Source organism: Pleurodeles waltl, chromosome 1_1, assembly GCF_031143425.1.
Source record: "Pleurodeles waltl isolate 20211129_DDA chromosome 1_1, aPleWal1.hap1.20221129, whole genome shotgun sequence".
Lineage (NCBI taxonomy): Eukaryota > Metazoa > Chordata > Amphibia > Caudata > Salamandridae > Pleurodeles > Pleurodeles waltl.
Genome location: NC_090436.1, coordinates 571,894,008 through 571,911,839, shown reverse-complemented (window position 1 = coordinate 571,911,839; position 17,832 = coordinate 571,894,008).

Here is a 17,832-nt window from a genome sequence, read left to right as displayed (position 1 = left end):
AGAAATGCACAGTTTTGGTAGGTTTCCCTAGGTGGCGGCTGAGCTACAGGCCAAAATCTACAGGTAGGCACTTTGCAAAAAACACCTCTGTTTTCCTTCACCAATTTGGCTGTGTCCACGTTGCGCTTTGGGGCATTTTCTGTCACGGGCGCTAGGCCTACCCACACAAGTGAGGTATCATTTTTATCGGGAGACATGGGGGAACGCTTGGGTGGAAGGAAATTTGTGGCTCCTCTCAGATTCCAGAACTTTCTGCCACAGAAATGTGAGGAACATATGTTTTTTTAGCCAAATTTTGAGGTTTGCAAAGGATTCTGGGTAACAGAACCTGGCCCGAGCCACACAAGTCACCCCATCTTGGATTCCCCTAGGTCTCTAGTTTTCAGAAATGCACAGGTTTGGTAGGTTTCCCTATGTGGCGGCTGAGCTACAGGCCAAAATCTACAGGTAGGCACTTTGCAAAAAACACCTCTGTTTTCCTTCACCAATTTGGCTGTGTCCACGTTGCGCTTTGGGGCATTTCCTGTCACGGGCGCTAGGCCTACCCACACAAGTGAGGTATCATTTTTATCGGGAGACATGGGGGAACGCTGGGTGGAAGGAAATTCGTGGCTCCTCTCAGATTCCAGAACTTTCTGCCACAGAAATGTGAGGAACATGTGTTTTTTTAGCTTTATTTTGAGGTTTGCAAAGGATTCTGGGTAACAGAACCTGGTCCGAGCCACACAAGTCACCCTATCTTGGATTCCCCTAGGTCTCTAGTTTTCAGAAATGCACAGGTTTGGTAGGTTTCCCTAGGTGGCGGCTGAGCTACAGGCCAAAATCTACAGGTAGGCACTTTGCAAAAAACACCTCTGTTTTCCTTCACAAATTTGGATGTGTCCACGTTGCGCTTTGGGGCGTTTCCTGTCGCGGGCGCTAGGCCTACCCACACAAGTGAGGTATCATTTTTATCGGAACACGTGGGGGAACGCTGGGTGGAAGGAAATTCGTGGCTCCTCTCAGATTCCAGAACTTTCTGCCACAGAAATGTGAGGAACATGTGTTTTTTTAGCCACATTTTGAGGTTTGCAAAGGATTCTGGGTAACAGAACCTGGTCCGAGCCACACAAGTCACCCCATCTTGGATTCCCCTAAGTCTCTAGTTTTCAGAAATGCACAGGTTTGGTAGGTTTCCCTAGGTGGCGGCTGAGCTACAGGCCAAAATCTACAGGTAGGCACTTTGCAAAAAACACCTCTGTTTTCCTTCACCAATTTGGCTGTGTCCACGTTGCGCTTTGGGGCATTTTCTGTCACGGGCGCTAGGCCTACCCACACAAGCGAGGTATCATTTTTATCGGGAGACGTGGGGGAACGCTGGGTGGAAGGAAATTCGTGGCTCCTCTCAGATTCCAGAACTTTCTGCCACAGAAATGTGAGGAACATGTGTTTTTTTAGCCAAATTTTGAGGTTTGCAAAGGATTCTGGGTAACAGAACCTGGCCCGAGCCACACAAGTCACCCCATCTTGGATTCCCCTAGGTCTCTAGTTTTCAGAAATGCACAGGTTTGGTAGGTTTCCCTATGTGGCGGCTGAGCTACAGGCCAAAATCTACAGGTAGGCACTTTGCAAAAAACACCTCTGTTTTCCTTCACCAATTTGGCTGTGTCCACGTTGCGCTTTGGGGCATTTCCTGTCATGGGCGCTAGGCCTACCCACACAAGTGAGGTATAATTTTCATCGGGAGACGTGGGGGAACGCTGGGTGGAAGGAAATTTGTGGCTCCTCTCAGATTCCAGAACTTTCTGCCACAGAAATGTGAGGAACATGTGTTTTTTTAGCCAAATTTTGAGGTTTGGAAAGGATTCTGGGTAACAGAACCTGGTCCGAGCCACACAAGTCACCCCATATTGGATTCCTCTAGGTCTCTAGTTTTCAGAAATGCACAGGTTTGGTAGGTTTCCCTAGGTGGCGGCTGAGCTACAGGCCAAAATCTACAGGTAGGCACTTTGCAAAAAACACCTCTGTTTTCCTTCACCAATTTGGCTGTGTCCACGTTGCGCTTTGGGGCATTTCCTGTCACGGGCGCTAGGCCTACCCACACAAGTGAGGTATCATTTTTATCGGGAGACGTGGGGGAACGCTGGGTGGAAGGAAATTCGTGGCTCCTCTCAGATTCCAGAACTTTCTGCCACAGAAATGTGAGGAACATGTGTTTTTTTAGCTTTATTTTGAGGTTTGCAAAGGATTCTGGGTAACAGAACCTGGTCCGAGCCACACAAGTCACCCCATCCTGGATTCCCCTAGGTCTCTAGTTTTCAGAAATGCACAGGTTTGGTAGGTTTCCCTAGGTGGCGGCTGAGCTACAGGCCGAAATCTACAGGTAGGCACTTAGCAAAAAACACCTCTGTTTTCCTTCACAAATTTGGATGTGTCCACGTTGCGCTTTGGGGCGTTTCCTGTCGCGGGCGCTAGGCCTACCCACACAAGTGAGGTATCATTTTTATCGGAACACGTGGGGGAACGCTGGGTGGAAGGAAATTCGTGGCTCCTCTCAGATTCCAGAACTTTCTGCCAAAGAAATGTGAGGAACATGTGTTTTTTTAGCCAAATTGTGAGGTTTGCAAAGGATTCTGGGTAACAGAACCTGGTCCGAGCCACACAAGTCACCCCATCTTGGATTCCCCTAGGTCTCTAGTTTTCAGAAATGCACAGGTTTAGTAGGTTTCCCTAGGTGGCGGCTGAGCTACAGGCCAAAATCTACAGGTAGGCACTTTGCAAAAAACACCTCTGTTTTCCTTCACCAATTTGGCTGTGTCCACGTTGCGCTTTGGGGCATTTTCTGTCACGGGCGCTAGGCCTACCCACACAAGTGAGGTATCATTTTTATCGGGAGACGTGGGGGAACGCTGGGTAGAAGGAAATTCGTGGCTCCTCTCAGATTCCAGAACTTTCTGCCACAGAAATGTGAGGAACATGTGTTTTTTTAGCTTTATTTTGAGGTTTGCAAAGGATTCTGGGTAACAGAACCTGGTCCGAGCCACACAAGTCACCCCATCTTGGATTCCCCTAGGTCTCTAGTTTTCAGAAATGCACAGGTTTGGTAGGTTTCCCTATGTGGCGGCTGAGCTACAGGCCAAAATCTACAGGTAGGCACTTTGCAAAAAACACCTCTGTTTTCCTTCACCAATTTGACTGTGTCCACGTTGCGCTTTGGGGCATTTCCTGTCACGGGCGCTAGGCCTACCCACACAAGTGAGGTATCATTTTTATCGGGAGACGTGGGGGAACGCTGGGTGGAAGGAAATTTGTGGCTCCTCTCAGATTCCAGAACTTTCTGCCACAGAAATGTGAGGAATATGTGTTTTTTTAGCCAAATTTTGAGGTTTGCAAAGGATTCTGGGTAACAGAACCTGGTCCGAGCCACACAAGTCACCCCATCTTGGATTCCCCTAGGTCTCTAGTTTTCAGAAATGCACAGGTTTGGTAGGTTTCCCTAGGTGGCGGCTGAGCTACAGGCCAAAATCTACAGGTAGGCACTTTGCAAAAAACACCTCTGTTTTCCTTCACAAATTTGGATGTGTCCACGTTGCGCTTTGGGGCGTTTTCTGTCACCGGCGCTAGGCCTACCCACACAAGTGAGGTATCATTTTTATCGGGAGACGTGGGGGAATGCTGGGTGGAAGGAAATTTGTGGCTCTTCTCAGATTCCAGAACTTTCTGCCACAAAAATGTGAGGAACTTGTGTTTTTTTAGCCAAATTTTGAGGTTTGCAAAGGATTCTGGGTAACAGAACCTGGTCCGAGCCACAAAAGTCACCCCATCTTGGATTCCCCTACGTCTCTAGTTTTCAGAAATGCACAGGTTTGGTAGGTTTCCCTAGGTGGCGGCTGAGCTACAGGCCAAAATCTACAGGTAGGCACTTTGCAAAAAACACCTCTGTTTTCCTTCACCAATTTGGCTGTGTCCACGTTGCGCTTTGGGGCATTTTCTGTCACGGGCGCTAGGCCTACCCACACAAGTGAGGTATCATTTTTATCGGGAGACGTTGGGCAACGCTGGGTGGAAGGAAATTCGTGGCTCCTCTCAGATTCCAGAACTTTCTGCCACAGAAATGTGAGGATCATGTGTTTTTTTAGCCAAATTTTGAGGTTTGCAAAGGATTCTGGGTAACAGAACCTGGTCCGAGCCACACAAGTCACCCCATCTTGGATTCCCCTAGGTCTCTAGTTTTCAGAAATGCACAGGTTTGGTAGGTTTCCCTAGGTGGCGGCTGAGCTACAGGCCAAAATCTACAGGTAGGCACTTTGCAAAAAACACCTCTGTTTTCCTTCACAAATTTGGATGTGTCCACGTTGCGCTTTGGGGCGTTTTCTGTCGCCGGCGCTAGGCCTACCCACACAAGTGAGGTATCATTTTTATCGGGAGACGTGGGGGAACGCTGGGTGGAAGGAAATTTGTGGCTCCTCTCAGATTCCAGAACTTTCTGCCACAGAAATATGAGGAACATGTGTTTTTTTAGCCAAATTTTGAGGTTTGCAAAGAATTCTGGGTAACAGAACCTGGTCCGAGCCACACAAGCCACCCCATCTTGGATTCCCCTAGGTCTCTAGTTTTCAGAAATGCACAGATTTGGTAGGTTTCCCTAGGTGGCGGCTGAGCTACAGGCCAAAATCTACAGGTAGTCACTTTGCTAAAAACAGCTCTGTTTTCTGTGATGTGTCCACGTTGTGTTTTGGGGCATATCCTGTCGCGGGCGCTAGGCCTACCCACACAAGTGAGGTATCATTTTTATCGGGAGACTTGGGGAAACATAGAATAGCAAAACAAGTGTTATTGCCCCTTGTCTTTCTCTACATTTTTTCCTTCCAAATGTAAGACAGTGTGTAAAAAAGACGTCTGTTTGAGAAATGCCCTGTAATTCACATGCTAGTATGGGCACCCCGGAATTCAGAGATGTGCAAATAACCACTGCTTCTCAACACCTTGTCTTGTGCCCATTTTGGAAATACAAAGGTTTTCTTGATAGCTATTTTTTACTCTTTATATTTCAGCTAATGAATTGCTGTATACCCGGCATAGATTGAAAACCCACTGCAGGGTGCAGGTCATTTATTGGCTCTGGGTACCTAGAGTTCTTGATGAACCTATAAGCCCTATATATCCCCGCAACCAGAAGAGTCCAGCAGACGTAACGGTATATTGCTTTCGAAAATCTGACATTGCTGGAAAAAGTTACAGAATAAAACGCAGAGAAAAATTGATGTTTTTTTCACCTCAATTTCAATATTTTTCTTTTTCGGTTGTTATTTTCTGTAGGAAACCCTTGTAGGATCTACACAAATTACCCCTTGCTGAATTCAGATTTTTGTCTACTTTTCAAAAATGTTGCAGTTTCTGGGATCCAGCATTGGTTTCATGCCCATTTCTGTCACTGACTGGAAGGAGGATGAAAGCACAAAAAATCGTAAAAATGGGGTATGTCCCCGTAAAATGCCAAAATTGTGTTGAAAAATTGGGTTTTCTGATTCAAGTCTGCCTGTTCCTGAAAGCTGGGAAGCTGGTGATTTTATCACCGTAAACCCTTTGTTGATGCCCTTTTCAGGGGAAAAACCACAAGCCTTCTTCTGCAGCCCATTTTTCCAATTTTTTTGAAAAAAACGAAATTTTCACTTTTTTTTGGCTAATTTCTTGGCCTCCTTCTGGGGAACCCACAAAGTCTGGGTACCTCTAGAATCCCTAGGATGTTGGAAAAAAAGGACGCAAATTTGGCGTGGGTAGCTTATGTGAACAAAAAGTTATGAGGGCCTAAGCGCGAACTGCTCCAAATAGCCAAAAAAAGGCTCGGCACAGGAGGGGGAAAAGGCCTGGCAGCGAAGAGGTTAAAAAGATACAAGATTACAGCCAGCTAGGTGAATTATCACAATATGTTGAGTCTCAGTAGGATAAGCTACAAAATAATCAAAGTAACAGCAATAGAAAAACTTGGCAAAGAGTCATTTTTTGCATGGGAACGCCTACCTTGCATCTCATTAAGGCAACATAGGTTTCCACTTCCAAAATATTACTTTAACTCCATAAATTTGGCACTAGACGGGTGTAGCACCAAATTATAAATATGGTGTTAGATTTGCACTGAATTAGAGTAAAAACAAATTACGCTAATTCAGTGCAAACAGAGTATAAATATGCCCCTTGGCGTCAAAAAATGACGCTAATCTGGTTAGAGCATTTATTTTTACTCTAACCTGCCTAACGTCATTATTTTTACGCTAGCCTACCCTTTGCACCGGCTTGCACCATTCCATAAATATGGTGCCCAGCAGGCGCTAAAAAATGGTGCAAGTCGGTGCAAAACTTTGGTTTAGTGCAGTTTTGCACCAAAAAGTATAAATAAGGCCCTAACTGAGCAAAATGCAATTCAACATTAAGGCCTTTAGTCAGGCAACATTAACTAATATTACTAACATTTATGGTGCATTTTGAAAACATGATTACACATGAAAAAATATAACTTTCAAAATAAATGCACAATGTGAATAAACATGTTACTTCTGTAAATACAACTTAAAGGGTAAGAATGAATATGAATAATTAATACTGGAAGCAATTTAACTGAACGTTAGTGAGCACGTTTATAAAGCTTCAGTTTCTCAAAGGTTACATTTCATTAATGCATTTAAATGTTCACACGTTAACATTATTTAGGGCACACAGTAAATATGATGCCAAAAATTACCCAATGTTAACGTGTAAAGGATGGAGTTTAAATTGTGCTACTTCAGTGTGCACACTATCAAGTTAGGTGTGTCTATTCCAATGACGCTTGGTTCTAGGGTATGTCAAAAACATTTGGCTACCTGACAAGTGGTAGTGTGGGGAAGTCTATCTCTAATGTGCAAGGGGACTATGTCCTTGAGGCTTTTAATTATTAAATAAGCCAGTTTAAAGGTTGCACTTTCAAAAAATGGAAGCCAAAGTTAGGAGGTTAAGCATTCATTTTTGCCTAATAATTTCCTTATATTTTCAAAACAAATCTACCTTTTAAGTTTAGCACACATTAGAGCAGTTCGAACAGACATTTAGGAAAACCATTCAGTATGACAATGGCACAGTTGAGAATGAAGACAATGAGATATTTTCTTCATCCCCTTAGGGTAGGGTTTGTTTTAGTTGTCTAGCAGAATAAAAATGTGAATGTACCACTAACCCTTTGTGGGCTAAGTTGAATGAGGTTGATATAAAGACAGGGGAAAGATAAAATAGTTCATGTGACTTGAACGTTGACCTAAAGACTGGATCCTGACCCCAGTAGGATAAGCCTTGTTTTTTGGCCCAACTAGCATTAATCCACTTTGAGTCATTGGTCCTGCCTTGCGTTCTAGCATTCCAATTATATAAAAAAGAAACTGGCATCAATTTGTAAATAAAAAACTTATGAAAATGCTCTGTCTTTTCAGCAGTAACAGTGGGACATGTAGAGGACAACTTAGTTTAAATAAAATTGGTTGCATTTTTAGTTGGCTGGCCTAAGTCTATGTAGTCATATTAAGATATTGTTCTTTAAACCCAAGATTTATGCGTTGTTTTAACATGGACTAGCACCATCTAATGATACATTAGTGTCATATTTTATTACTCTAATGTGGTTTTTAGATGGCCAAAACCCCACACCATATTTACAAAATAATACAATGCATGCATTGCACAACTTTGTAACCTCTTGCGCCACGTTATGCCAGCACCAAGCATAATGTATGCAAAGGGGGGGTTCCCCTGTTAAGGGGGCTGAAAAAATGGCACAAAGAAATTGAAGAGATTTCTTTGCGTTATTTTTGCGCCATTTTTAACGCCTTCTCAGAGCAGGCATTGAAATAGGGCACACCGTTATTTATAATGGACCACTAAGTACTGTTGAAGGTTAGCTCCAAAATGTTGATGCTAACCCTGTACAGTACACCAATAGCATCAAAAATGTTGACGATATTGCTGCCTACCTTGCACCATGGTGCACCATATTTTTAATATGGCACACACATGGTGGTGGTATGGGGGCGCTAAGGGGCGCAAGGAAATTGGCGCTGCACTGGGTGCAGCACCACTTTTCTTATATCGCCCCAATCTTTTTTTATATGCATGCAAAGATGTCTTGCGATAGGCCTGTGAAAAATCCCATAATACCAGGACAATCTCACATAATTTTAGTAATTTCTCCTTACACTTGTTACATAAAATTTCAGAAATTATGATATTACACCATGTCACATAATAATGTAGTGTTTGCAGCAAAACGTTTGGCCAAGTACATGCCGACAACGTGAAAGACTAGAATGTGAATGGCTGCTGTTTGCGGCACTTGATTTATTTGCTCAATTGTTTCAGCATGAAATGCATCCTTGTGTCGAAATTGGATGTGAGATAGCATCTCTAATTAAATATAGAGTCAAATGTCAAATTTGCACTTTGAGTAATTACATATAATTAATCACAATTTACTCAAAATTTGCAGAGGTATGCAAAAGTAAATTAAGCAAATTTTGCACAACCTTAATTGTGATACACTTAGGGCAGTATTTATACTTTTTGGCGCACAACTGCGCCAATGCAGTTGTGCGTCAAAAAATTTAACGCCGGCTAACGCCATTCCAAAGCGCCATGCGGGCGCCTTATTTATGGAATGACGTTAGCCGGCGGAGCTGCCTGGTGTGCGTAAAAAAAAAATGACTTACACCAGGCAGCACCGGCGTAGGGGAAAATGGAGCTTGGGATTCAAAAAATGGGGCAAGTCAGGCTGAGGCAAAATTTTCGCCTCAACCCGATTTGCACCATTTTTTTTTACTCCCAACCCCCATTTAAATGACTCTTGTCTTAGCAAAGACAGGAGTCATGCCCCCTTGCCCAATGGCCATGCCCAGGGGACTTCTGTCCCCTGGGCATGGTCATTGGGCATAGTGGCATGTAGGGGGGCACAAATCAGGCCCCCCTATGCCACCCAAAAAAAAAAAAAAACGTACCTGAACTTACCTTAAGTTCCCTGGGATGGGTCCCTCCATCCCTGGGCGTCCTCCTGGGGTGGGCAAGGGTGGCAGGGGGTGTCCCTGGGAGCATGGGAGGGCACCTCTGGGCTCCTTCCGAGCCCACAGGTCCCTTAACGCCTGCCCTGACCAGGCGTTAAAAAATGACGCTAAAGCGGCTGGATGTCATTTTTTTTGACCCGCCCACTCCCAGGTGTCATTTTTGCCCGGGAGTGTAAATACGGCGCACATGCCTCGGAGTCATTTTTTAGAAGGGAACGCCTACCTTGCATATCATTAACGCAAGGAAGGTGTCCACGCTAAAAAATGACGCAAACTCCAAGACCTTTGGCGCTAGAGGGGTCTAACGCCAAAGTATAAATATGGAGTTAGTTTTGCGTCGGATTTGCGTAAAAAAAAACAACGCAAATCCGGCGCAAACAGAGTATAAATATGCCCCTAAAGCTTTTTTTAACCATATATGCTGCATATTTCCCAGCTGAGGCTTGAACCATGGTGGTGACTTTTTCATATTTTCTTTAAGGAGTGGCCTGCTTATGGCTGAGCAGATGTATTGTAGGTGACCAAAATCCCTGCATAGGTGTCCCATCATTTTGTGCTTTCTCATTTCATTCATTCTTTAAACATTAGTCAATTAGCATATACAAGAACAGTAAATGAGTGTTTTTATTAGTCTACTTGCTGGTGCTTATTTTAGTAACTTAAAGGGAAGAAAGGCTGAGATAGCTCATCAGTGAATGGCACCTGTGGTCTGCTGGCTAAACCAAATCTCCAGCCAAATTGAACAAATGCACCCCAGTTATGTCACAACATAAGTCTCAGTGAAGCTCTGCTCAACCACTGATAGCTATGTCATAAACAACAGGTTGTTTCCAAGGGAAATGCATTTAAGTTCAAGCAGTACCAAGAATTCTAAAGTCAAGAAAACAACACAATACTATTTTCAAAACAATTTTGGAAATTAGTGGCATATTGAAATAGTAAAATGGCATTAAAACATTTGAAATTTGATAAGGTAAACTGTAGGTATGCTTTTTGTTTTAAGAATAAGGTAAACTGTTCTTAGAAAAAGTAAGGTTTTATTGGAAAATATTGGATCATGGTTGACCTGGACCTAGGTCCAATCTTCTGGCTGACTGCGATGGAGGGATTAAAAAGACCAAGTGGGACATCCTGTCAGTTTGCACCTTCTGGCTTAGCCTACATTTTGGAAGGCAAAATCTTCTAGTGGAGCAATATCGAACCCTGAATGTGTCATGAGTCCCTCAAAAGCAGATATGTCAGTGAGGTCCCACTGAACCTAACGGCTTTGGTACCAAAGTCACAGAGTGAGACAAAGCTGAATATCATAGATGCCCTGGTTAGATAGATTTGATGTAATGCTCCAGTCCAGGCTTCTATGTTTGACTTATGTACCTATATCTGTTTTAAATGCAGCAAAAAGCTCAAAGCAAGATGAACCTAATTTTCTTGCCCATTTAAATTGTGATCTCCATGGCAAAATCTGAACACCTTTTCCCACTATTCTGGGGTGGAGTAAATTAGTGAATCTATTTTTTCCCCAACTGCTGGGAATGTTCTACCTGGTCACTATTGCAGCTCTTAGTTCATCAGTTCTGAAGCCAGCCCAGGCACCAGGTCTGCATCTAGTCTACGCAACTGCAGAATTCAATTGTCTGTTGCCGGCTAGGCCTTGGAGTCAGGAGTCCTTCTGCCTGTTGTAGTCATGGAGCAGGGAAAAAGGAGGTCGTCCATGTAACCCTTAGAAATCAGTTCCAGTCCCTAGATGCCAGTAAGAGTCAGGAATCATTGAGTCTTCCAAGACGTCAGTTTATCAGATGTAACCTTACCAGGCTCAGGAATATTGCCAGGCCCAGCGATGGTGCTAGTCTTCACCCATCACAAGGCACTGATTGGAGAACTGTCCAACCCAATCCTCTCTGTTTTATCCTCATGTCCCTAATCTTTCGTAGCACATCCTCCTCACTTTTACTCATCAGAAGCACTACATCCAAAATGGCCAGACCATTATTCCACCAGAAGGGTCCAGGGCTCTCCAAAGAGTAACTCCTCTATTTAGATGATTTCTGCTCCATCTGTCAGGGCCAATAATTGTTATCCGCATTATAATTGGAACTAGAGTGTCTCAGACGGTCTTTGTTATACCAACTGGTCATGTTCCCTCCCAAATGGGTAACACATGTTAGATGGTGGGTTGATATCACTCTTGCCTTCCTTGACCCAGAGTCCAAGCCATTTACCACCTGGAGAAAAGGGCCATTAGCTCCAGTCGGAAATATGTGTTGAGCCTCCAGATGTGAGATTAGTGACAAAAGAAGTTCTAGATCAGACAGCACATTTTTAAGAAGTTTGTTTTCTTTAAATCTTATCAACAATCTATTTTCATCATTAAATTATATTTTGAAATTTGAATGAATACTTTACTGTATTTTGTTAGCACTTTCCCCTGGCAGAAATACAAATTAAAACTTTTAATTAAAACTAGGCCTATTCATCGAGAGTGTAGCTGAAGCTATACTGTGAAAACAGTGTTTGCATACTAAGGGCCATATGTACGAACACTTTTTCCCATAGACACAGAATGGGTAAAAAGCTTTGCTACATCTGGCCCTTAGTCACTGTGAAGAGACAATACATAAAGCTTGTTGTGTGCCATTTGTATATATTGAGCACCCAGTTCTTTGGGTTTATCAGGACTGCTTCAGGGGTTTTACAGGAAAATTAGTTAGGTAAATTGGATGAAACCAATTTTGGAAGTACAGAACATGTAATGACACTAAATAGCAGTATCAGTGCACAGTCATAATACAAGTAAATACAGGGTAAAGAAGAGGGCAAACAATCAAGGCAACATGCACAAAAGATGGCTTAGCTACACCATGTACACATATCACCATGATACATGGCTTGGGGGAAGAAAATTGGGCCAATGTGTGCATATTTGGGAGAGGTCGAGGGTCCACCAGAATGCATTGGACACACTGGGCTCTATTCACAAAGGTAATTGTACACATGTATATATATATTTGTGTGATGTGCCCTTAAACCTAGAAGCAATTCAACTACTTTTTACTATTCACCATTTATACCAGTAAAGCTACTCCTAGATGTAGACTTCCATGACTCAATTTTCTCAGTTTAGTGGATGGAGTTACAATAAGTGTAATCAACAGCTGTAAAATGACTACTTTTAGCTTTAGGATTATTTTTTACATTCAGCACATTCCGAGATGGAGACCACTGAAACAGCCAGAGACATTTGCAACCGTGGCAGGCATTTCCACATAGAAAAGATAGAAGAGGTGTATGCAGCATATAGGTTGTGACTAGCATTTTGTAGTACATGATTAGTACTACTGTAATACCACTAAATATACTACAAAATGTAGTTTGACAATAGGCCCCACTGACTTGCACCTTTAGCTCGTCATATTGATATAAAGAATGATATATACCGAAGAGGTAGGCTGACATCTGTTATAGATGAGGGCACCCAGGAGCCCCTCGTGCCGCTAATTCTTGTAAAATATTTGGGCAGACCTTGCAGGAATCGATGACAGTGCACAGAAAGCATCGCTAAACTCTCCATTTGGAAAATGAAGGCACTGACAGAAGACGCAGCCTGGATGCCAATATCCTGCCTACTTTCATCGCACAGTACTATGTAGTTCCCAGCTTTTCACTAGTGCTATCCGTGTTCTAGTGAATTACTGCACACCTGACTTGCAAATTCCATTTACTTTTTCCGAGTCCAACACTCGTTCTTCCAGAACGCACAGTTTTTTCAATGGAAGCATAGTTTTTTTTAAATTTTTATTTCCACTCAGGACCCCTTGCAAATAGACATTCTGCTCCTGTTTCACAAGTCAAGTCAACTGCAGGAGACAGCAGCTTTTACGTTTCAGTTCTGATTTGAATCATTTAGAGGATAATGTCAAGTTAGTCCAGACCTAATGTTTGCTTTGCATTCACACACACATAGGCTTGGTGGTATAATGGAGAAAATAAAACTGGGATAATGATCTAATAAACAATAGTCATGGAACGACTCCAGATTTAAAATCTATAAATGAATGAACTTCCCATACCTGACATGAAACAACTCAAGGTTTAGATATTTAGACTGGGTTAGCTGCTCACACATTATAATTAGAGGCTTTTGTTCATCAACTGTGCAGTAACACAAGCACCAAAGGGAATTGTGCAGACTCTGCCACAAGAGATAAAGAGAGGGATGAGAAAGCAGTGAAGAGCATGAACAGCAGATGAGAGAGGGAGAAAGAGAGCCCCCCCCAAAAAAAATATGCTCTGCACAAAGAGGGAGAAGGCTTGGCAGACACATTCACTGCAAGCTCATAGAACCAATATCTACACAAATTGGTCGGATAGACCCAATGTAAAAAAGTCGGACACATAAATACTTCAAACACATGACAACACTAAGTGACCGAATACACAGAAAGACAATGATGTGAGCCATACATAGACACAATCCAATTACATAAACAGACACAAACAGCCCATACATATTGGCCCAGTTATACCAGCACTTTGCACCTTCACAAAATTAAGTGAAAAAACACACATTAAAAATGTGCTGAAGTCAACAGCACACATCAGAGTGTGGGTTTTTTCTATGTTTGTCTAGAGAAAGCAATTTGTACTGGAAGGCTGTGTTTCCAGTCTACTTTCCACATTTACGAGGCCTTAGGGACACACTGTGCCAAAGGTGCAGTGTGCCGACCCGTATTTTCAAGGCCACGCTAATCCAGCTTGCATGGCTTTTCATGGCCTTTTAAACATGGACCCCTTTCATGCTTAACACTGCTGGAAAGGGGTGTTCCATGGGTGTTGTAGTGGTTGTTACCACACAACACCCATGGAATCTGATGATATGTGATGCATTTCCAGATTTACAAGTATGGGAATGCATCAGATTCCTACGCCACATCAGGTGTGGCGTTAAAGTGGTAAAGAAATAACATTATTTGGCCACGTTTTTTCACCATTAATGATTATTTATGTGCAGGAAAGTGTCCCTTCCTGAACATAAACAATCATCCCTGCAATGCATGCGTTGGCACTAGGCAGCAGTTTGTTCACCAGCTCAGGGGACAAGGACAGGAATGAACTGTAACCTATAAATACAGCGCATTCCTGCCCTTTTGTTTTGGCACAGGTTGGCATAGTAAAAAGGCTTGCGCCACTGGCCTGTGCCAAAACCTAGTAAATGACGTCCTAAATCCTATGTTGGATAGTTCACAATCACCTTTAGAATCTATAATAATGCAGACTGTCACCCCTATGGAGATATCCTGACGCCAACTGTAAAAACTAGAAACAATAGCAATAAAGCTTAAGTTATCTCTCTAAACGTCCAAAGATTAGATTCTCATCAGAGATGTAATGGAAATGCAGAGCCACAACAACAGAAAATGTCCTGCCTCCCAATGAGGAGTTGTACAACTGGTAAACCATTAGGAAAAGCTTGGTTACCATGGGCCAGATGAATGAAGCAGTTTTGCCGGGAAAAATAAGGATTGCTAGTCGCTATTACGAAGGTGTGTGCCAAGGGCGTCCATACCTAACAGCGAGTCGCAGGGCCATGTAAGAATGTTTTGCAACTGGGAATGCAGTCGTAAAACATTCTCACTTACCACCAACTTTAAGTTGGTGGTAACCCATTCGTAATTGTGAAACAGGGTGCAGACATTTTTGTAGAGCAGGCAGTGTTCCCATGGACCACTGCTCACTCTTCAAAATGAAAAGAAAACTTTTTAGTTTTTTTCTCATAATGTATCCTATTTTACACTAAAGAAAATGGGGTGCATTACAAATAAAATTCTGCTTTATTTAAAAGCAATCACAGACATGGTGGACTGATGCCCTCAGGAGATCACCATCCTTGTGCTTGTGGCCATTCCCAAATGGATCACAAGTTGCGACCCACCTCATGAAAATTCATGAGGTAGGCCTCTTGCATTTGGTAATCGCAAACAGTGTCAAACACACAGTACTACATCCAAGTTTGCAATTTCTAAATAGCGAATCGCAAAGATTCACTATCAGGTCATCGCAAACCAATTTTTACTTACATTTGGCCCCATATCCCAGAAGTGTAAAGGGTGATTTGTAATGATGAGGAGACGGAAAGTGAGGTAAACATCTCCTTCTTTATTGATTTCCTCACATGAATGCCCCAATCGTCGTTCTCCCCCTCTCACTCCCCCCAACATTCCAAAACCCCCCGCGCACAGAGTCAGCCGCGCGCACAGACACATGAGGGAAGGTCGAGGGAAGAAATAAAAAGACACGACACACGGGGAGAATGACAACACCACTGTACTTCTATGGAACATTACAGATTCCACTTCAAGCGGTTCGTCAAAACAGATTCAGTGGTCGAGTAAGCAGCCTTGCGAATTAGATCATTTGAAAAAAACGTACTCTTTCACAGATACACTGACAAAATAGTTTGTAAAAAAGATGTCAAAAATATTATGCTGTCAAAGAGACAGAATATAGAAGGTAAGAATATTGCCTTTTATTATGTATTTAATATCGTTTTTAGATAAGGTTTTGTAAAATTGTTTTATTTAATATAGTTGCCTAGAATATCTTTTTCTTAATTCGTTTGATACATATTAGATGTTTTAGTACTATAATTTATCACTATCATAATAGTATTTGTGTTTAATTTATTTCAGTATGGTTTGAAAATATTTATATGAAATCAAATTGTTTTAATTTAATTCATGAAGCCATTGTTAATTTAGCAGCGGGGTTGGGTTTGTAATGGATGAGGGTGGTTTTCTTTTTTGTAAAGTAAATTATTGTTTTTTATTTATAAATATTGTAATTAAGTAATTAAATTTTTAATTGATAAATAGTTATTTAAATTAATTGTTTTCGTTGAATGAAGTGGAATACAACTGTGTAGTGTACAGTGCAGTGGCGTACAGTGTAGTGGTGTAGACAGATATGCACACACACTGGCTAGAAAAAGGAGGCATGGTGACAGCACTGAAGAAAACACTAACATTATTTAGCAATGCAAAACGTGAAAATTAACTGAGCTATTAACATTTTACAACCATACACATTCTCCTATAGCATCAAATAGCACCCCACATATACACTTTTTTACTGAAAAAAAACATGAAATACAAACAATAGCCTACTTTTTGAATTTAGTCCAATGCCATCCCTGCCTAAATTAAGTTTTAAAAATATATACCACAGAAACATTTATTTCATACACTGATGACTAGTGCTGGGCCTACTGGGTGGATGGGCAGTTGGACGACTAGGCCACATAGTAATTTACATGAATCTTGCTAATGTAGCAAGCATGGAGAGAAAGTTCTGATAGGTGCAACTTTTACCTTTACAAAAGATGACAAATAAAATGCAAAACACCCAAAAAGTAGACCCCTACTTAAACTCCAGGCCACCCACTCCAATGAAATTTAAAAATCAAATAAAAGTACATAGAAATACTGGTACATGCCCTACGAAACTAACAACACATTAATACACCCTTATATGATAGTTTTTGAACTTACTTGTGTGATATCACAAAAATAAAGTCCTTAAATCTAAAGATATATATGAAGCAGACAAACAGAGTGATGCTTCCACCTTAAAATTCAAGTGACAAGGAGATGGACAAAGCACTGGGAGGAGCTGGCTGGACAGGAACAGGAAGTTGGAGTCTCTGGGCACTTCCTTCCTGTTGAAAAAAAAAAAAAAAGGCGTCTTGCATTAAAAAAAAACTTGAACGGTCTGTTGAAGAAGAAAGTCAACTCCAAAACGTCTTTTTGAGTATATTTAGCTGCTTCTCGAGCAGAAAATCTACTCATGAGTGGCACTAAACTGGTGCACTCGCAGCCGTAAGCTGTGTGAGTGGCCATGAATTCTCATGCGCTCTTGCTAGCGGCCTGAGAACTACATAGCGTGAGCGCCAAAAACAAATCTCACATGTGCAAACTGAAAACAAAAAACTCTGCTATGTGCCAGATGGTGGATTCAGGCACTCCAAACTACTCAGTGTAGCACAAAGTGTATGAATTCCAAAAACTCAGCAAGTGGAGTGGAGTTTTACACCCAGGCCTGTCAAGTACTGAAGTAACACCATATATGCAGCATTACAGTACTCAAGTTGAGCTGATATAAATGCATCAAGGATTAACATTGTGTGTGTGAAGGAAAACAAAAGTAGGATTCCACCTCATGGTTTTCAATTGAAAGAGGCAATAGCTGTCCACTGATTTGACCCTGTTCAGGTAAGGTTAATATTGTGCCCAAACTAAAATCAATATTTTTCAAGTAGTGAACTGGGGATAGGTTTCAGTCCCAGTGAGGCATGCAAAGTGTAAAATACCACAATAGAGTGGCTCTCAATTAACAGACAATGACGGGCTGCTTCTGTTTAACTTGAGATTTCATGTGCCACTGGAGACAAATATATCTCCTCTTTTAGCAACAGGAGACCTTTCACTATCCTCAATTGGCCATTGGCAGCAGATATACTTTTCTACCTCCAATATATGTACATTTATGGTTGTCTTGGTGTAATGTTTTAGTTTTGCCCCTCTCCTTTATTATGTATGGAATACAGTGGTGGTCATTGCCACCAGGAGGAAACAGGCTGGAACTCCCGCTTTGATGACATTACTGAATAGTCAAACTGGAACACTGGAACATAACCTCATCTTCACAAATGTACACACTTGTGCATGTTATCAAATTTAATACCACATATGGATACCTACACACACAAACAATAGCAGACGCA